Consider the following 19,413-nt stretch of genomic DNA (forward strand, 5'->3'; position numbering starts at 1 on the left):
TTTTTCAATGTCCTGGCTCTCTCTCCACTCGCGCTGTTTTCAATGTCCCGCTCTCTCTCCACTCGCGCTGTTTTCAATGTCCCGGCTCACTCTCCTCTCGCGCTGTTTTCAATGTCCGGCTCTCTCTCCACTCGCGCTGTTTTCAATGTCCCGGCTCACTCTCCACTCGCGCTGTTTTCAATGTCCCGCTCTCTCTCCACTCGCGATGTTTTCAATGTCCGGCTCACTCTCCACTCGCGCTGTTTTCAATGTCCCGGCTCTCTCTCCACTCGCGATGTTTTCAATGTCCGGCTCACTCTCCACTCGCGCTGTTTTCAATGTCCCGGCTCACTCTCCACTCGCGCTGTTTTCAATGTCCCGGCTCTCTCTCCACTCGCGCTGTTTTCAATGTCCCTGCTTTCTCTCCTCCCATGCTTTTTAAATCTCCCGCTCTCTCTCCACTCGCGCTGTTTTCAATGTCCCGGCTTTCTCTCCACTCGCGCTGTTTTCAATGTCCCGCTCTCTCTCCTCCCATGCTTTTTAAATCTCCCGCTTTCTCTCCACTCGCACTGTTTTCAATGCCCCGGCTCTCTCTCCACTCGCGCTGTTTTCAATGTCCCGCTCTCTCTCCTCCCGCGCTGTTTTCAATGTCACGGCTTTCTCTCCTCCCGCGCTGTTTTCAATGTCCCGGCTCTCTCTCCACTCGCGCTGTTTTCAATGTCCCGCTCTCTCTCCACTTGCGCTGTTTTCAATGTCCCGGCTTTCTCTCCTCCCGCGCTTTTAAAATCTCCCGCTCTCTCTCCACTCGCGCTGTTTTCAAAGCCCCGGCTTTCTCTCCTCCCGCGCTGTTTTCAATGTTCCGGCTCACTCTCCACTCGCGCTGTTTTCAATGTCCTGGCTTTCTCTCCTCCCGCGCTTTTTAAATCCCCCGCTCTCTCTCCACTTGCGCTGTTTTCAATATCCCGGCTTTCTCTCCTCCCGCGCTTTTTAAATCTCCCGCTCTCTCTCCACTCACGCTGTTTTCAATGTCCCGGCTTTAACTCCTCCCGCGCTGTTTTCAATGTCCCAGCTCACTCTCCACTCGCGCTGTTTTCAATGTCCCGGCACTCTCTCCACTCGCCCTGTTTTCAATGTCCCGGCTTTAACTCCTCCCGCGCTGTTTTCAATGTCCCGGCTGTCTCTCCACTCGCGCTGTTTTCAATGTCCCGGCTTTCTCTCCTCCCGCGCTTTTTAAACCTCCCGCTCTCTCTCCACTCGCGCTGTTTTCAAAGCCCCGGCTTTCTCTCCTCCCGCGCTGTTTTCAATGTCCCGGCTCTCTCTCCACTCGCGCTGTTTTCAAAGCCCCGGCTTTCTCTCCTCCCGCGCTGTTTTCAATGTTCCGGCTCACTCTCCACTCGCGCTGTTTTCAATGTCCTGGCTTTCTCTCCTCCCGCGCTTTTTAAATCCCCCGCTCTCCCCCAACTGGGGCTGTTTTCAATATCCCGGCTTTCTCTCCTCCCGCGCTTTTTAAATCTCCCGCTCTCTCTCCACTCGCGCTGTTTTCAATGTCCCGGCTTTAACTCCTCCCGCGTTGTTTTCAATGTCCCAGCTCACTCTCCACTCGCGCTGTTTTCAATGTCCCGCTCTCTCTCCACTCGCGCTGTTTTCAATGTCCCGGCTTTAACTCCTCCCGCGCTGTTTTCAATGTCCCGGCTCTCTTTCCACTCGCGCTGTTTTCAATGTCCCGGCTTTCTCTCCTCCCGCGCTTTTTAAACCTCCCGCTCTCTCTCCACTCGCGCTGTTTTCAAAGCCCCGGCTTTCTCTCCTCCCGCGCTGTTTTCAATGTCCCGGCTCACTCTCCACTCGCGCTGTTTTCAATGTTCCGGCTCACTCTCCACTCGCGCTGTTTTCAATGTCCTGGCTTTCTCTCCTCCCGCGCTTTTTAAATCCCCCGCTCTCTCTCCACTCGCGCTGTTTTCAATGTCCCGGCTTTAACTCCTCCCGCGCTGTTTTCAATGTCCCAGCTCACTCTCCACTCGCGCTGTTTTCAATGTCCCGGCACTCTCTCCACTCGCGCTGTTTTCAATGTCCCGGCTTTAACTCCTCCCGCGCTGTTTTCAATGTCCCGGCTCTCTCTCCTCCCGCGCTGTTTTCAATGTCCCGGCTTTCTCTCCTCCCGCGCTTTTTAAACCTCCCGCTCTCTCTCCACTCGCGCTGTTTTCAAAGCCCCGGCTTTCTCTCCTCCCGCGCTGTTTTCAATGTCCCGGCTCTCTCTCCACTCGCGCTGTTTTCAAAGCCCCGGCTTTCTCTCCTCCCGCGCTGTTTTCAATGTTCCGGCTCACTCTCCACTCGCGCTGTTTTCAATGTCCTGGCTTTCTCTCCTCCCGCGCTTTTTAAATCCCCCGCTCTCCCCCAACTGGGGCTGTTTTCAATATCCCGGCTTTCTCTCCTCCCGCGCTTTTTAAATCTCCCGCTCTCTCTCCACTCGCGCTGTTTTCAATGTCCCGGCTTTAACTCCTCCCGCGTTGTTTTCAATGTCCCAGCTCACTCTCCACTCGCGCTGTTTTCAATGTCCCGGCTCTCTCTCCACTCGCGCTGTTTTCAATGTCCCGGCTTTAACTCCTCCCGCGCTGTTTTCAATGTCCCGGCTCTCTCTCCACTCGCGCTGTTTTCAATGTCCCGGCTTTCTCTCCTCCCGCGCTTTTTAAACCTCCCGCTCTCTCTCCACTCGCGCTGTTTTCAAAGCCCCGGCTTTCTCTCCTCCCGCGCTGTTTTCAATGTCCCGGCTCACTCTCCACTCGCGCTGTTTTCAATGTTCCGGCTCACTCTACACTCGCGCTGTTTTCAATGTCCTGGCTTTCTCTCCTCCCGCGCTTTTTAAATCTCCCGCTCTCTCTCCACTCGCGCTGTTTTCAAAGCCCCGGCATTCTCTCCTCCCGCGCTGTTTTCAATGTCCCGCTCTCTCTCCACTCGCGCTGTTTTCAATGTCCCGCTCTCTCTCCACTCGCGCTGTTTTCAATGTCCCGGCTCACTCTCCTCCCGCGCTGTTTTCAATGCCCCGGCTCACTCTCCTACCGCGCTGTTTTCAATGTCCCGGCTCACTCTCCACTCGCGCTGTTTTCAATGTCCCGGCTCTCTCTCCACTCGCGCTGTTTTCAATGTCCCGGCTCACTCTCCACTCGCGCTGTTTTCAATGTCCCGCTCTCTCTCCTCCCGCGCTGTTTTCAATGTCCCGGCTCTCTCTCCACTCGCGCTGTTTTCAATGTCCCGCTCTCTCTCCACTCGCGCTGTTTTCAATGTCCCGGCTTTCTCTCCTCTCGCGCTGTTTTCAATGTCCCGGCTCACTCTCCACTCGCGCTATTTTCAATGTCCCGGCTCACTCTCCACTCGCGCTGTTTTCAATGTCCCGCTCTCTCTCCACTCGCGCTGTTTTCAATGTCCCGGCTTTCTCTCCTCCCGCGCTTTTTAAATCTCCCGCTCTCTCTCCACTCGCGCTGTTTTCAGAGCCCCGGCTTTCTCTCCTCCCGCGCTGTTTTCAATGACCCGGCTCACTCTCCACTCACGCTGTTTTCAATGTTCCGGCTCACTCTCCACTCGCGCTGTTTTCAATGTCCCGGCTTTCTCTCCTCCCGCGCTGTTTTCAATGACCCGGCTCACTCTCCACTTGCGCTGTTTTCAATGTCCCGGCTTTCTCTCCTCCCGCGCTGTTTTCAATGACCCGGCTCACTCTCCACTCACGCTGTTTTCAATGTTCCGGCTCACTCTCCACTCGCGCTGTTTTCAATGTCCTGGCTTTCTCTCCTCCCACGCTTTTTAAATCTCCCGCTCTCTCTCCACTCGCGCTGTTTTTAATGTCCCGGCTTCCTCTCCTCCCGCGCTTTTTAAATCTCCCGCTCTTTTCAATGTCCCGGCTTTCTCTCCTCCCGCGCTGTTTTCAATGTCCCGGCTCTCTCTCCACTCGCGCTGTTTTCAATATCCCGGCTCACTCTCCACTCGCGCTGTTTTCAATGACCCGCTCTCTCTCCACTCGCGCTGTTTTCAATGTCCCAGCTTTCTCTCCTCTCGCGCTGTTTTCAATGTCCCGGCTTTCTCTCCTCCCGCGCTTTTTAAATCTCCCGCTCTCTCTCCACTCGCGCTGTTTTCAATGTCCCGGCTTTCTCTCCTCCCGCGCTGTTTTCAATGTCCTGGCTTTCTCTCCTCCCGCGCTTTTTAAATCTCCCGCTCTCTCTCCACTCGCGCTGTTTTCAATGTCCCGGCTCTCTCTCCACTCACGCTGTTTTCAATGTCCCGGCTCTCTCTCCTCCCGCGCTTTTTAAATCTCCCGCTCTCTCTCCACTCGCGCTGTTTTCAATGTCCCGGCTTTCTCTCCACTCGTGCTGTTTTCAATGTCCCGGCTCACGCTCCACTCGCGTTGTTTTCAATGTCCCGCTCTCTCTCCACTCGCGCTGTTTTCAATGTCCCGGCTTTCTCTCCTCCCGCACTTTTTAAATCTCCCGCTCTCTCTCCACTCGCGCTGTTTTCAATGTGCCGCTCTCTCTCCACTCGCGCTGTTTTCAATGTCCCGGCTTTCTCTCCTCCCGCGCTTTTTAAATCTCCCGCTCTCTCTCCACTCGCGCTGTTTTCAATGTGCCGCTCTCTCTCCACTCGCGCTGTTTTTCAATGTCCTGGCTCTCTCTCCACTCGCGCTGTTTTCAATGTCCCGCTCTCTCTCCACTCGCGCTGTTTTCAATGTCCCGGCTCACTCTCCTCTCGCGCTGTTTTCAATGTCCGGCTCTCTCTCCACTCGCGCTGTTTTCAATGTCCCGGCTCACTCTCCACTCGCGCTGTTTTCAATGTCCCGCTCTCTCTCCACTCGCGATGTTTTCAATGTCCGGCTCACTCTCCACTCGCGCTGTTTTCAATGTCCCGGCTCTCTCTCCACTCGCGATGTTTTCAATGTCCGGCTCACTCTCCACTCGCGCTGTTTTCAATGTCCCGGCTCACTCTCCACTCGCGCTGTTTTCAATGTCCCGGCTCTCTCTCCACTCGCGCTGTTTTCAATGTCCCTGCTTTCTCTCCTCCCATGCTTTTTAAATCTCCCGCTCTCTCTCCACTCGCGCTGTTTTCAATGTCCCGGCTTTCTCTCCACTCGCGCTGTTTTCAATGTCCCGCTCTCTCTCCTCCCATGCTTTTTAAATCTCCCGCTTTCTCTCCACTCGCACTGTTTTCAATGCCCCGGCTCTCTCTCCACTCGCGCTGTTTTCAATGTCCCGCTCTCTCTCCTCCCGCGCTGTTTTCAATGTCACGGCTTTCTCTCCTCCCGCGCTGTTTTCAATGTCCCGGCTCTCTCTCCACTCGCGCTGTTTTCAATGTCCCGCTCTCTCTCCACTTGCGCTGTTTTCAATGTCCCGGCTTTCTCTCCTCCCGCGCTTTTAAAATCTCCCGCTCTCTCTCCACTCGCGCTGTTTTCAAAGCCCCGGCTTTCTCTCCTCCCGCGCTGTTTTCAATGTTCCGGCTCACTCTCCACTCGCGCTGTTTTCAATGTCCTGGCTTTCTCTCCTCCCGCGCTTTTTAAATCCCCCGCTCTCTCTCCACTTGCGCTGTTTTCAATATCCCGGCTTTCTCTCCTCCCGCGCTTTTTAAATCTCCCGCTCTCTCTCCACTCACACTGTTTTCAATGTCCCGGCTTTAACTCCTCCCGCGCTGTTTTCAATGTCCCAGCTCACTCTCCACTCGCGCTGTTTTCAATGTCCCGGCACTCTCTCCACTCGCGCTGTTTTCAATGTCCCGGCTTTAACTCCTCCCGCGCTGTTTTCAATGTCCCGGCTGTCTCTCCACTCGCGCTGTTTTCAATGTCCCGGCTTTCTCTCCTCCCGCGCTTTTTAAACCTCCCGCTCTCTCTCCACTCGCGCTGTTTTCAAAGCCCCGGCTTTCTCTCCTCCCGCGCTGTTTTCAATGTCCCGGCTCTCTCTCCACTCGCGCTGTTTTCAAAGCCCCGGCTTTCTCTCCTCCCGCGCTGTTTTCAATGTTCCGGCTCACTCTCCACTCGCGCTGTTTTCAATGTCCTGGCTTTCTCTCCTCCCGCGCTTTTTAAATCCCCCGCTCTCCCCCAACTGGGGCTGTTTTCAATATCCCGGCTTTCTCTCCTCCCGCGCTTTTTAAATCTCCCGCTCTCTCTCCACTCGCGCTGTTTTCAATGTCCCGGCTTTAACTCCTCCCGCGTTGTTTTCAATGTCCCAGCTCACTCTCCACTCGCGCTGTTTTCAATGTCCCGGCACTCTCTCCACTCGCGCTGTTTTCAATGTCCCGGCTTTAACTCCTCCCGCGCTGTTTTCAATGTCCCGGCTCTCTTTCCACTCGCGCTGTTTTCAATGTCCCGGCTTTCTCTCCTCCCGCGCTTTTTAAACCTCCCGCTCTCTCTCCACTCGCGCTGTTTTCAAAGCCCCGGCTTTCTCTCCTCCCGCGCTGTTTTCAATGTCCCGGCTCACTCTCCACTCGCGCTGTTTTCAATGTTCCGGCTCACTCTACACTCGCGCTGTTTTCAATGTCCTGGCTTTCTCTCCTCCCGCGCTTTTTAAATCTCCCGCTCTCTCTCCACTCGCGCTGTTTTCAAAGCCCCGGCTTTCTCTCCTCCCGCGCTGTTTTCAATGTCCCGCTCTCTCTCCACTCGCGCTGTTTTCAGTGTCCCGCTCTCTCTCCACTCGCGCTGTTTTCAATGTCCCGGCTCACTCTCCTCCCGCGCTGTTTTCAATGCCCCGGCTCACTCTCCTCCCGCGCTGTTTTCAATGTCCCGGCTCACTCTCCACTCGCGCTGTTTTCAATGTCCCGGCTCTCTCTCCACTCGCGCTGTTTTCAATGTCCCGGCTCACTCTCCACTCGCGCTGTTTTCAATGTCCCGCTGTCTCTCCTCCCGCGCTGTTTTCAATGTCCCGGCTCTCTCTCCACTCGCGCTGTTTTCAATGTCCCGCTCTCTCTCCACTCGCGCTGTTTTCAATGTCCCGGCTTTCTCTCCTCTCGCGCTGTTTTCAATGTCCCGGCTCACTCTCCACTCGCGCTGTTTTCAATGTCCCGGCTCACTCTCCACTCGCGCTGTTTTCAATGTCCCGCTCTCTCTCCACTCACGCTGTTTTCAATGTCCCGGCTCTCTCTCCTCCCGCGCTTTTTAAATCTCCCGCTCTCTCTCCACTCGCGCTGTTTTCAATGTCCCGGCTTTCTCTCCACTCGTGCTGTTTTCAATGTCCCGGCTCACGCTCCACTCGCGTTGTTTTCAATGTCCCGCTCTCTCTCCACTCGCGCTGTTTTCAATGTCCCGGCTTTCTCTCCTCCCGCACTTTTTAAATCTCCCGCTCTCTCTCCACTCGCGCTGTTTTCAATGTGCCGCTCTCTCTCCACTCGCGCTGTTTTCAATGTCCCGGCTTTCTCTCCTCCCGCGCTTTTTAAATCTCCCGCTCTCTCTCCACTCGCGCTGTTTTCAATGTCCCGGCTTTAACTCCTCCCGCGCTGTTTTCAATGTCCCAGCTCACTCTCCACTCGCGCTGTTTTCAATGTCCCGGCACTCTCTCCACTCGCGCTGTTTTCAATCTCCCGCTCTCTCTCCACTCGCGCTGTTTTCAATGTCCCGGCTTTAACTCCTCCCGCGCTGTTTTCAATGTCCCGGCTGTCTCTCCACTCGCGCTGTTTTCAATGTCCCGGCTTTCTCTCCTCCCGCGCTTTTTAAACCTCCCGCTCTCTCTCCACTCGCGCTGTTTTCAAAGCCCCGGCTTTCTCTCCTCCCGCGCTGTTTTCAATGTCCCGGCTCTCTCTCCACTCGCGCTGTTTTCAAAGCCCCGGCTTTCTCTCCTCCCGCGCTGTTTTCAATGTTCCGGCTCACTCTCCACTCGCGCTGTTTTCAATGTCCTGGCTTTCTCTCCTCCCGCGCTTTTTAAATCCCCCGCTCTCCCCCAACTGGGGCTGTTTTCAATATCCCGGCTTTCTCTCCTCCCGCGCTTTTTAAATCTCCCGCTCTCTCTCCACTCGCGCTGTTTTCAATGTCCCGGCTTTAACTCCTCCCGCGTTGTTTTCAATGTCCCAGCTCACTCTCCACTCGCGCTGTTTTCAATGTCCCGGCACTCTCTCCACTCGCGCTGTTTTCAATGTCCCGGCTTTAACTCCTCCCGCGCTGTTTTCAATGTCCCGGCTCTCTTTCCACTCGCGCTGTTTTCAATGTCCCGGCTTTCTCTCCTCCCGCGCTTTTTAAACCTCCCGCTCTCTCTCCACTCGCGCTGTTTTCAAAGCCCCGGCTTTCTCTCCTCCCGCGCTGTTTTCAATGTCCCGGCTCACTCTCCACTCGCGCTGTTTTCAATGTTCCGGCTCACTCTACACTCGCGCTGTTTTCAATGTCCTGGCTTTCTCTCCTCCCGCGCTTTTTAAATCTCCCGCTCTCTCTCCACTCGCGCTGTTTTCAAAGCCCCGGCTTTCTCTCCTCCCGCGCTGTTTTCAATGTCCCGCTCTCTCTCCACTCGCGCTGTTTTCAATGTCCCGCTCTCTCTCCACTCGCGCTGTTTTCAATGTCCCGGCTCACTCTCCTCCCGCGCTGTTTTCAATGCCCCGGCTCACTCTCCTCCCGCGCTGTTTTCAATGTCCCGGCTCACTCTCCACTCGCGCTGTTTTCAATGTCCCGGCTCTCTCTCCACTCGCGCTGTTTTCAATGTCCCGGCTCACTCTCCACTCGCGCTGTTTTCAATGTCCCGCTCTCTCTCCTCCCGCGCTGTTTTCAATGTCCCGGCTCTCTCTCCACTCGCGCTGTTTTCAATGTCCCGCTCTCTCTCCACTCGCGCTGTTTTCAATGTCCCGGCTTTCTCTCCTCTCGCGCTGTTTTCAATGTCCCGGCTCACTCTCCACTCGCGCTGTTTTCAATGTCCCGGCTCACTCTCCACTCGCGCTGTTTTCAATGTCGCGCTCTCTCTCCACTCACGCTGTTTTCAATGTCCCGGCTCTCTCTCCTCCCGCGCTTTTTAAATCTCCCGCTCTCTCTCCACTCGCGCTGTTTTCAATGTCCCGGCTTTCTCTCCACTCGTGCTGTTTTCAATGTCCCGGCTCACGCTCCACTCGCGTTGTTTTCAATGTCCCGCTCTCTCTCCACTCGCGCTGTTTTCAATGTCCCGGCTTTCTCTCCTCCCGCACTTTTTAAATCTCCCGCTCTCTCTCCACTCGCGCTGTTTTCAATGTGCCGCTCTCTCTCCACTCGCGCTGTTTTCAATGTCCCGGCTTTCTCTCCTCCCGCGCTTTTTAAATCTCCCGCTCTCTCTCCACTCGCGCTGTTTTCAATGTCCCGGCTTTAACTCCTCCCGCGCTGTTTTCAATGTCCCAGCTCACTCTCCACTCGCGCTGTTTTCAATGTCCCGGCACTCTCTCCACTCGCGCTGTTTTCAATCTCCCGCTCTCTCTCCACTCGCGCTGTTTTCAATGTCCCGGCTTTAACTCCTCCCGCGCTGTTTTCAATGTCCCGGCTGTCTCTCCACTCGCGCTGTTTTCAATGTCCCGGCTTTCTCTCCTCCCGCGCTTTTTAAACCTCCCGCTCTCTCTCCACTCGCGCTGTTTTCAAAGCCCCGGCTTTCTCTCCTCCCGCGCTGTTTTCAATGTCCCGGCTCTCTCTCCACTCGCGCTGTTTTCAAAGCCCCGGCTTTCTCTCCTCCCGCGCTGTTTTCAATGTTCCGGCTCACTCTCCACTCGCGCTGTTTTCAATGTCCTGGCTTTCTCTCCTCCCGCGCTTTTTAAATCCCCCGCTCTCCCCCAACTGGGGCTGTTTTCAATATCCCGGCTTTCTCTCCTCCCGCGCTTTTTAAATCTCCCGCTCTCTCTCCACTCGCGCTGTTTTCAATGTCCCGGCTTTAACTCCTCCCGCGTTGTTTTCAATGTCCCAGCTCACTCTCCACTCGCGCTGTTTTCAATGTCCCGGCACTCTCTCCACTCGCACTGTTTTCAATGTCCCGGCTTTAACTCCTCCCGCGCTGTTTTCAATGTCCCGGCTCTCTTTCCACTCGCGCTGTTTTCAATGTCCCGGCTTTCTCTCCTCCCGCGCTTTTTAAACCTCCCGCTCTCTCTCCACTCGCGCTGTTTTCAAAGCCCCGGCTTTCTCTCCTCCCGCGCTGTTTTCAATGTCCCGGCTCACTCTCCACTCGCGCTGTTTTCAATGTTCCGGCTCACTCTACACTCGCGCTGTTTTCAATGTCCTGGCTTTCTCTCCTCCCGCGCTTTTTAAATCTCCCGCTCTCTCTCCACTCGCGCTGTTTTCAAAGCCCCGGCTTTCTCTCCTCCCGCGCTGTTTTCAATGTCCCGCTCTCTCTCCACTCGCGCTGTTTTCAATGTCCCGCTCTCTCTCCACTCGCGCTGTTTTCAATGTCCCGGCTCACTCTCCTCCCGCGCTGTTTTCAATGCCCCGGCTCACTCTCCTCCCGCGCTGTTTTCAATGTCCCGGCTCACTCTCCACTCGCGCTGTTTTCAATGTCCCGGCTCTCTCTCCACTCGCGCTGTTTTCAATGTCCCGGCTCACTCTCCACTCGCGCTGTTTTCAATGTCCCGCTCTCTCTCCTCCCGCGCTGTTTTCAATGTCCCGGCTCTCTCTCCACTCGCGCTGTTTTCAATGTCCCGCTCTCTCTCCACTCGCGCTGTTTTCAATGTCCCGGCTTTCTCTCCTCTCGCGCTGTTTTCAATGTCCCGGCTCACTCTCCACTCGCGCTGTTTTCAATGTCCCGGCTCACTCTCCACTCGCGCTGTTTTCAATGTCCCGCTCTCTCTCCACTCACGCTGTTTTCAATGTCCCGGCTCTCTCTCCTCCCGCGCTTTTTAAATCTCCCGCTCTCTCTCCACTCGCGCTGTTTTCAATGTCCCGGCTTTCTCTCCACTCGTGCTGTTTTCAATGTCCCGGCTCACGCTCCACTCGCGTTGTTTTCAATGTCCCGCTCTCTCTCCACTCGCGCTGTTTTCAATGTCCCGGCTTTCTCTCCTCCCGCACTTTTTAAATCTCCCGCTCTCTCTCCACTCGCGCTGTTTTCAATGTGCCGCTCTCTCTCCACTCGCGCTGTTTTCAATGTCCCGGCTTTCTCTCCTCCCGCGCTTTTTAAATCTCCCGCTCTCTCTCCACTCGCGCTGTTTTCAATGTGCCGCTCTCTCTCCACTCGCGCTGTTTTTCAATGTCCTGGCTCTCTCTCCACTCGCGCTGTTTTCAATGTCCCGCTCTCTCTCCACTCGCGCTGTTTTCAATGTCCCGGCTCACTCTCCTCTCGCGCTGTTTTCAATGTCCGGCTCTCTCTCCACTCGCGCTGTTTTCAATGTCCCGGCTCACTCTCCACTCGCGCTGTTTTCAATGTCCCGCTCTCTCTCCACTCGCGATGTTTTCAATGTCCGGCTCACTCTCCACTCGCGCTGTTTTCAATGTCCCGGCTCTCTCTCCACTCGCGATGTTTTCAATGTCCGGCTCACTCTCCACTCGCGCTGTTTTCAATGTCCCGGCTCACTCTCCACTCGCGCTGTTTTCAATGTCCCGGCTCTCTCTCCACTCGCGCTGTTTTCAATGTCCCTGCTTTCTCTCCTCCCATGCTTTTTAAATCTCCCGCTCTCTCTCCACTCGCGCTGTTTTCAATGTCCCGGCTTTCTCTCCACTCGCGCTGTTTTCAATGTCCCGCTCTCTCTCCTCCCATGCTTTTTAAATCTCCCGCTTTCTCTCCACTCGCACTGTTTTCAATGCCCCGGCTCTCTCTCCACTCGCGCTGTTTTCAATGTCCCGCTCTCTCTCCTCCCGCGCTTTTAAAATCTCCCGCTCTCTCTCCACTCGCGCTGTTTTCAAAGCCCCGGCTTTCTCTCCTCCCGCGCTGTTTTCAATGTTCCGGCTCACTCTCCACTCGCGCTGTTTTCAATGTCCTGGCTTTCTCTCCTCCCGCGCTTTTTAAATCCCCCGCACTCTCTCCACTTGCGCTGTTTTCAATATCCCGGCTTTCTCTCCTCCCGCGCTTTTTAAATCTCCCGCTCTCTCTCCACTCGCGCTGTTTTCAATGTCCCGGCTTTAACTCCTCCCGCGCTGTTTTCAATGTCCCAGCTCACTCTCCACTCGCGCTGTTTTCAATGTCCCGGCACTCTCTCCACTCGCGCTGTTTTCAATCTCCCGCTCTCTCTCCACTCGCGCTGTTTTCAATGTCCCGGCTTTAACTCCTCCCGCGCTGTTTTCAATGTCCCGGCTGTCTCTCCACTCGCGCTGTTTTCAATGTCCCGGCTTTCTCTCCTCCCGCGCTTTTTAAACCTCCCGCTCTCTCTCCACTCGCGCTGTTTTCAAAGCCCCGGCTTTCTCTCCTCCCGCGCTGTTTTCAATGTCCCGGCTCTCTCTCCACTCGCGCTGTTTTCAAAGCCCCGGCTTTCTCTCCTCCCGCGCTGTTTTCAATGTTCCGGCTCACTCTCCACTCGCGCTGTTTTCAATGTCCTGGCTTTCTCTCCTCCCGCGCTTTTTAAATCCCCCGCTCTCCCCCAACTGGGGCTGTTTTCAATATCCCGGCTTTCTCTCCTCCCGCGCTTTTTAAATCTCCCGCTCTCTCTCCACTCGCGCTGTTTTCAATGTCCCGGCTTTAACTCCTCCCGCGTTGTTTTCAATGTCCCAGCTCACTCTCCACTCGCGCTGTTTTCAATGTCCCGGCACTCTCTCCACTCGCGCTGTTTTCAATGTCCCGGCTTTAACTCCTCCCGCGCTGTTTTCAATGTCCCGGCTCTCTCTCCACTCGCGCTGTTTTCAATGTCCCGGCACTCTCTCCACTCGCGCTGTTTTCAATGTCCCGGCTTTAACTCCTCCCGCGCTGTTTTCAATGTCCCGGCTCTCTCTCCACTCGCGCTGTTTTCAATGTCCCAGCTCACTCTCCACTCGCGCTGTTTTCAATGTCCCGGCACTCTCTCCACTCGCGCTGTTTTCAATGTCCCGGCTTTCTCTCCTCCCGCGCTTTTTAAACCTCCCGCTCTCTCTCCACTCGCGCTGTTTTCAAAGCCCCGGCTTTCTCTCCTCCCGCGCTGTTTTCAATGTCCCGGCTCACTCTCCACTCGCGCTGTTTTCAATGTTCCGGCTCACTCTACACTCGCGCTGTTTTCAATGTCCTGGCTTTCTCTCCTCCCGCGCTTTTTAAATCACCCGCTCTCTCTCCACTCGCGCTGTTTTCAAAGCCCCGGCTTTCTCTCCTCCCGCGCTGTTTTCAATGTCCCGCTCTCTCTCCACTCGCGCTGTTTTCAATGTCCCGGCTCTCTCTCCACTCGCGCTGTTTTCAATGTCCCGGCTCACTCTCCACTCGCGCTGTTTTCAATGTCCCGCTCTCTCTCCTCCCGCGCTGTTTTCAATGTCCCGGCTCTCTCTCCACTCGCGCTGTTTTCAATGTCCCGCTCTCTCTCCACTCGCGCTGTTTTCAATGTCCCGGCTTTCTCTCCTCTCGCGCTGTTTTCAATGTCCCGGCTCACTCTCCACTCGCGCTGTTTTCAATGTCCCGGCTCACTCTCCACTCGCGCTGTTTTCAATGTCCCGCTCTCTCTCCACTCGCGCTGTTTTCAATGTCCCGGCTTTCTCTCCTCCCGCGCTTTTTAAATCTCCCGCTCTCTCTCCACTCGCGCTGTTTTCAGAGCCCCGGCTTTCTCTCCTCCCGCGCTGTTTTCAATGACCCGGCTCACTCTCCACTCACGCTGTTTTCAATGTTCCGGCTCACTCTCCACTCGCGCTGTTTTCAATGTCCTGGCTTTCTCTCCTCCCACGTTTTTAAATCTCCCGCTCTCTCTCCACTCGCGCTGTTTTCAATGTCCCGGCTTCCTCTCCTCCCGCGCTTTTTAAATCTCCCGCTCTTTTCAATGTCCCGGCTTTCTCTCCTCCCGCGCTGTTTTCAATGTCCCGGCTCTCTCTCCACTCGCGCTGTTTTCAATATCCCGGCTCTCTCTCCACTCGCGCTGTTTTCAATGACCCGCTCTCTCTCCACTCGCGCTGTTTTCAATGTCCCGGCTTTCTCTCCTCTCGCGCTGTTTTCAATGTCCCGGCTTTCTCTCCTCCCGCGCTTTTTAAATCTCCCGCTCTCTCTCCACTCGCGCTGTTTTCAATGTCCCGGCTTTCTCTCCTCCCGCACTGTTTTCAATGTCCTGGCTTTCTCTCCTCCCGCGCTTTTTAAATCTCCCGCTCTCTCTCCACTCGCGCTGTTTTCAATGTCCCGGCTCTCTCTCCACTCACGCTGTTTTCAATGTCCCGGCTCTCTCTCCTCCCGCGCTTTTTAAATCTCCCGCTCTCTCTCCACTCGCGCTGTTTTCAATGTCCCGGCTTTCTCTCCACTCGTGCTGTTTTCAATGTCCCGGCTCACGCTCCACTCGCGTTGTTTTCAATGTCCCGCTCTCTCTCCACTCGCGCTGTTTTCAATGTCCCGGCTTTCTCTCCTCCCGCACTTTTTAAATCTCCCGCTCTCTCTCCACTCGCGCTGTTTTCAATGTGCCGCTCTCTCTCCACTCGCGCTGTTTTCAATGTCCCGGCTTTCTCTCCTCCCGCGCTTTTTAAATCTCCCGCTCTCTCTCCACTCGCGCTGTTTTCAATGTGCCGCTCTCTCTCCACTCGCGCTGTTTTTCAATGTCCTGGCTCTCTCTCCACTCGCGCTGTTTTCAATGTCCCGCTCTCTCTCCACTCGCGCTGTTTTCAATGTCCTGGCTTTCTCTCCTCCCGCGCTGTTTTCAATGTCCCGGCTCACTCTCCTCCCGCGCTGTTTTCAATGTCCCGGCTCTCTATCCGCTCGCGCTGTTTTCAATGTTCCGGCTCACTCTCCACTCGCGCTGTTTTCAATGTCCCGGCTTTCTCTCCTCCCGCGCTGTTTTCAATGTCCCGGCTCTCTCTCCACTCGCGCTGTTTTCAATGTCCCGGCTCTCTCTCCACTCGCGCTGTTTTCAATGTCCGGCTCACTCTCCACTCGCGCTGTTTTCAATGTCCCGGCTTTCTCTCCTCCCGCGCTGTTTTCAATGTCCCGGCTCACTCTCCACTCGCGCTGTTTTCAATGTCCCGGCTCACTCTCCACTCGCGCTGTTTTCAATGTCCCGGCTTTCTCCACTCGCGCTGTTTTCAATGTCCCGGCTTTCTCTCCTCCCGCGCTGTTTTCAATGCCCCGGCTCACTCTCCACTCGCGCTGTTTTCAATGTCCCGGCTCACTCTCCTCCCGCGCTGTTTTCAATGTCCCGGCTTTCTCTCCCCTCGCGCTGTTTTCAATGTCCCGGCTCTCTCTCCACTCGCGCTGTTTTCAATGTCCGGCTCACTCTCCACTCGTGCTGTTTTCAATGTCCCGGCTCACTCTCCACTCGCGCTGTTTTCAATGTCCCGGCTCACTCTCCTCCCGCGCTGTTTTCAATCTCCCGGCTCACTCTCCACTCGCGTTGTTTTCAATGTCCGGCTCACTCTCCTCCCGCGCTGTTTTCAATCTCCCGCTCTCTCTCCACTCGCGATGTTTTCAATGTCCGGCTCACTCTCCACTCGCGCTGTTTTCAATGTCCCGGCTCTCTCTCCTCCTGCGCTGTTTTCAATGTCCCGGCTCACTCTCCTCCCGCGCTGTTTTCAATGTCCCGGCTCACTCTCCACTCGCGCTGTTTTCAGTGTCCTGGCTCACTCTCCACTCGCGCTGTTTTCAATGTCCCGGCTCTCTCTCCACTCGCGCTGTTTTCAATGTCCGGCTCACTCTCCACTCGCGCTGTTTTCAATGTCCCGGCTTTCTCTCCTCCCGCGCTGTTTTCAATGTCCCGGCTCACTCTCCACTCGCGCTGTTTTCAATGTCCCGGCTTTCTCCACTCGCGCTGTTTTCAATGTCCCGGCTTTCTCTCCTCCCGCGCTGTTTTCAATGTCCCGGCTCTCTCTCCACTCGCGCTGTTTTCAATGTCCCGGCTCACTCTCCACTCGCGCTGTTTTCAATGTCCCGGCTTTCTCTCCTCCCGCGCTGTTTTCAATGTCCCGGCTCTCTCTCCACTCGCGATGTTTTCAATGTCCGGCTCACTCTCCACTCGCGCTGTTTTCAGTGTCCCGGCTCTCTCTCCTCCCGCGCTGTTTTCAATGTCCCGGCTCACTCTCCACTCGCGCTGTTTTCAATGTCCCGGCTCACTCTCCTCCCGCGCTGTTTTCAATGTCCCGGCTCACTCTCCTCCCGCGCTGTTTTCAATGTCCCGGCTCACTCTCCACTCGCGCTGTTTTCAATGTCCCGGCTCTCTCTCCACTCGCGCTGTTTTCAATGTCCCGGCTTTCTCTCCTCCCGCGCTGTTTTCAATGCCCCGGCTCTCTCTCCACTCGCACTGTTTTCAATGTCCCGGCTTTCTCTCCACTCGCGCTGTTTTCAATGTCCCGCTCTCTCTCCTCCCGCGCTGTTTTCAATGTCACGGCTTTCTCTCCTCCCGCGCTGTTTTCAATGTCCCGGCTCTCTCTCCACTCGCGCTGTTTTCAATGTCCCGCTCTCTCTCCACTTGCGCTGTTTTCAATGTCCCGGCTTTCTCTCCTCCCGCGCTTTTAAAATCTCCCGCTCTCTCTCCACTCGCGCTGTTTTCAAAGCCCCGGCTTTCTCTCCCCCCGCGCTGTTTTCAATGTTCCGGCTCACTCTCCACTCGCGCTGTTTTCAATGTCCTGGCTTTCTCTCCTCCCGCGCTTTTTAAATCCCCCGCTCTCTCTCCACTTGCGCTGTTTTCAATATCCCGGCTTTCTCTCCTCCCGCGCTTTTTAAATCTCCCGCTCTCTCTCCACTCGCGCTGTTTTCAATGTCCCGGCTTTAACTCCTCCCGCGCTGTTTTCAATGTCCCGGCTCACTCTCCACTCGCGCTGTTTTCAATGTCCCGGCACTCTCTCCACTCGCGCTGTTTTCAATGTCCGGCTCACTCTCCACTCGCGCTGTTTTCAATGTCCCGCTCTCTCTCCACTCGCGCTGTTTTCAATGACGCGGCTCTCTCTCCTCTCGCGCTGTTTTCAATGTCCGGCTCTCTCTCCACTCGCGCTGTTTTCAATGTCCCGGCTCACTCTCCACTCGCGCTGTTTTCAATGTCCCGCTCTCTCTCCACTCGCGATGTTTTCAATGTCCGGCTCACTCTCCACTCGCGCTGTTTTCAATGTCCCGGCTCTCTCTCCACTCGCGATGTTTTCAATGTCCGGCTCACTCTCCACTCGCGCTGTTTTCAATGTCCCGGCTCACTCTCCACTCGCGCTGTTTTCAATGTCCCGGCTCTCTCTCCACTCGCGCTGTTTTCAATGTCCCTGCTTTCTCTCCTCCCATGCTTTTTAAATCTCCCGCTCTCTCTCCACTCGCGCTGTTTTCAATGTCCCGGCTTTCTCTCCACTCGCGCTGTTTTCAATGTCCCGGCTCACTCACCTCCCGCGCTGTTTTCAATGTCCCGCTCTCTCTCCTCCCATGCTTTTTAAATCTCCCGCTTTCTCTCCACTCGCACTGTTTTCAATGCCCCGGCTCTCTCTCCACTCGCGCTGTTTTCAATGTCCCGCTCTCTCTCCTCCCGCGCTGTTTTCAATGTCACGGCTTTCTCTCCTCCCGCGCTGTTTTCAATATCCCGGCTCTCTCTCTACTCGCGCTGTTTTCAATGTCCCGCTCTCTCTCCACTTGCGCTGTTTTCAATGTCCCGGCTTTCTCTCCTCCCGCGCTTTTAAAATCTCCCGCTCTCTCTCCACTCGCGCTGTTTTCAAAGCCCCGGCTTTCTCTCCTCCCGCGCTGTTTTCAATGTTCCGGCTCACTCTCCACTCGCGCTGTTTTCAATGTCCTGGCTTTCTCTCCTCCCGCGCTTTTTAAATCCCCCGCTCTCTCTCCACTTGCGCTGTTTTCAATATCCCGGCTTTCTCTCCTCCCGCGCTTTTTAAATCTCCCGCTCTCTCTCCACTCGCGCTGTTTTCAATGTCCCGGCTTTAACTCCTCCCGCGCTGTTTTCAATGTCCCAGCTCACTCTCCACTCGCGCTGTTTTCAATGTCCCGGCACTCTCTCCACTCGCGCCGTTTTCAATGTCCCGGCTTTAACTCCTCCCGCGCTGTTTTCAATGTCCCGGCTGTCTCTCCACTCGCGCTGTTTTCAATGTCCCGGCTTTCTCTCCTCCCGCGCTTTTTAAACCTCCCGCTCTCTCTCCACTCGCGCTGTTTTCAAAGCCCCGGCTTTCTCTCCTCCCGCGCTGTTTTCAATGTCCCGGCTCTCTCTCCACTCGCGCTGTTTTCAAAGCCCCGGCTTTCTCTCCTCCCGCGCTGTTTTCAATGTTCCGGCTCACTCTCCACTCGCGCTGTTTTCAATGTCCTGGCTTTCTCTCCTCCCGCGCTTTTAAAATCCCCCGCTCTCTCTCCACTTGCGCTGTTTTCAATATCCCGGCTTTCTCTCCTCCCGCGCTTTTTAAATCTCCCGCTCTCTCTCCACTCGCGCTGTTTTCAATGTCCCGGCTTTAACTCCTCACGCGCTGTTTTCAATGTCCCGGCACTCTCTCCACTCGCGCTGTTTTCAATGTCCCGGCTTTAACTCCTCCCGCGCTGTTTTCACTGTCCCGGCTCACTCTCCACTCTCGCTGTTTGCAATGTCCCGGCTTTCTCTCCTCCCGCGCTGTTTTCAATGTCCCGGCTCTCTCTCCACTCGCGCTGTTTTCAATGTCCCGGCTTTCTCTCCTCCCGCGCTTTTTAAACCTCCCGCTCTCTCACCGCTCGCGCTGTTTTCAAAGCCCCGGCTTTCTCTCCTCCCGCGCTGTTTTCAATGTCCCGGCTCACTCTCCACTCGCGCTGTTTTCAAAGTTCCGGCTCACTCTCCACTCGCGCTGTTTTCAATGTCCTGGCTTTCTCTCCTCCCGTGCTTTTTAAATCTCCCGCTCTCTCTCCACTCGCGCTGTTTTCAAAGCCCCGGCTTTCTCTCCTCCCGCGCTGTTTTCAATGTCCCGCTCTCTCTCCACTCGCGCTGTTTTCAATGTCCCGCTCTCTCTCCACTCGCGCTGTTTTCAATGTCCGGCTCACTCTCCTCCCGCGCTGTTTTCAATCTCCCGGCTCACTCTCCTCCCGCGCTGTTTTCAATGTCCCGGCTCACTCTCCACTCGCGCTGTTTTCAGTGTCCTGGCTCACTCTCCTCTCGCGCTGTTTTCAATGTCCCGGCTCTCTCTCCACTCGTGCTGTTTTCAATGTCCTGGCTCACTCTCCTCTCGCGCTGTTTTCAATGTCCCGGCTCACTCTCCACTCGCGCTGTTTTCAATGTCCGGCTCACTCTCCACTCGCGCTGTTTTCAATGTCCCGGCTTTCTCTCCTCCCTTGCTGTTTTCAATGTCCCGGCTCACTCTCCACTCGCGCTGTTTTCAATGTCCCGGCTTTCTCCACTCGCGCTGTTTTCAATGTCCCGGCTTTCTCTCCTCCCGCGCTGTTTTCAATGTCCCGGCTCTCTCTCCACTCGCGCTGTTTTCAATGTCCCGGCTCACTCTCCACTCGCGCTGTTTTCAATGTCCCGGCTCTCCCTCCACTCGCGATG

The 19,413-nt window shown here is 55.6% G+C and overlaps 1 protein-coding gene across 1 annotated transcript in view; it reads left to right on the forward strand.

Moving 5' to 3' along the window:
* Positions 1 to 19,413, forward strand: part of arfgef3 (ARFGEF family member 3) — a 363,850-nt gene that overhangs the window by 152,345 nt on the left and 192,092 nt on the right. The window lies entirely within an intron of this gene.

This window comes from Scyliorhinus torazame, chromosome 1 (genome assembly GCF_047496885.1).
Source record: "Scyliorhinus torazame isolate Kashiwa2021f chromosome 1, sScyTor2.1, whole genome shotgun sequence".
In the NCBI taxonomy this organism is placed as follows: domain Eukaryota; kingdom Metazoa; phylum Chordata; class Chondrichthyes; order Carcharhiniformes; family Scyliorhinidae; genus Scyliorhinus; species Scyliorhinus torazame.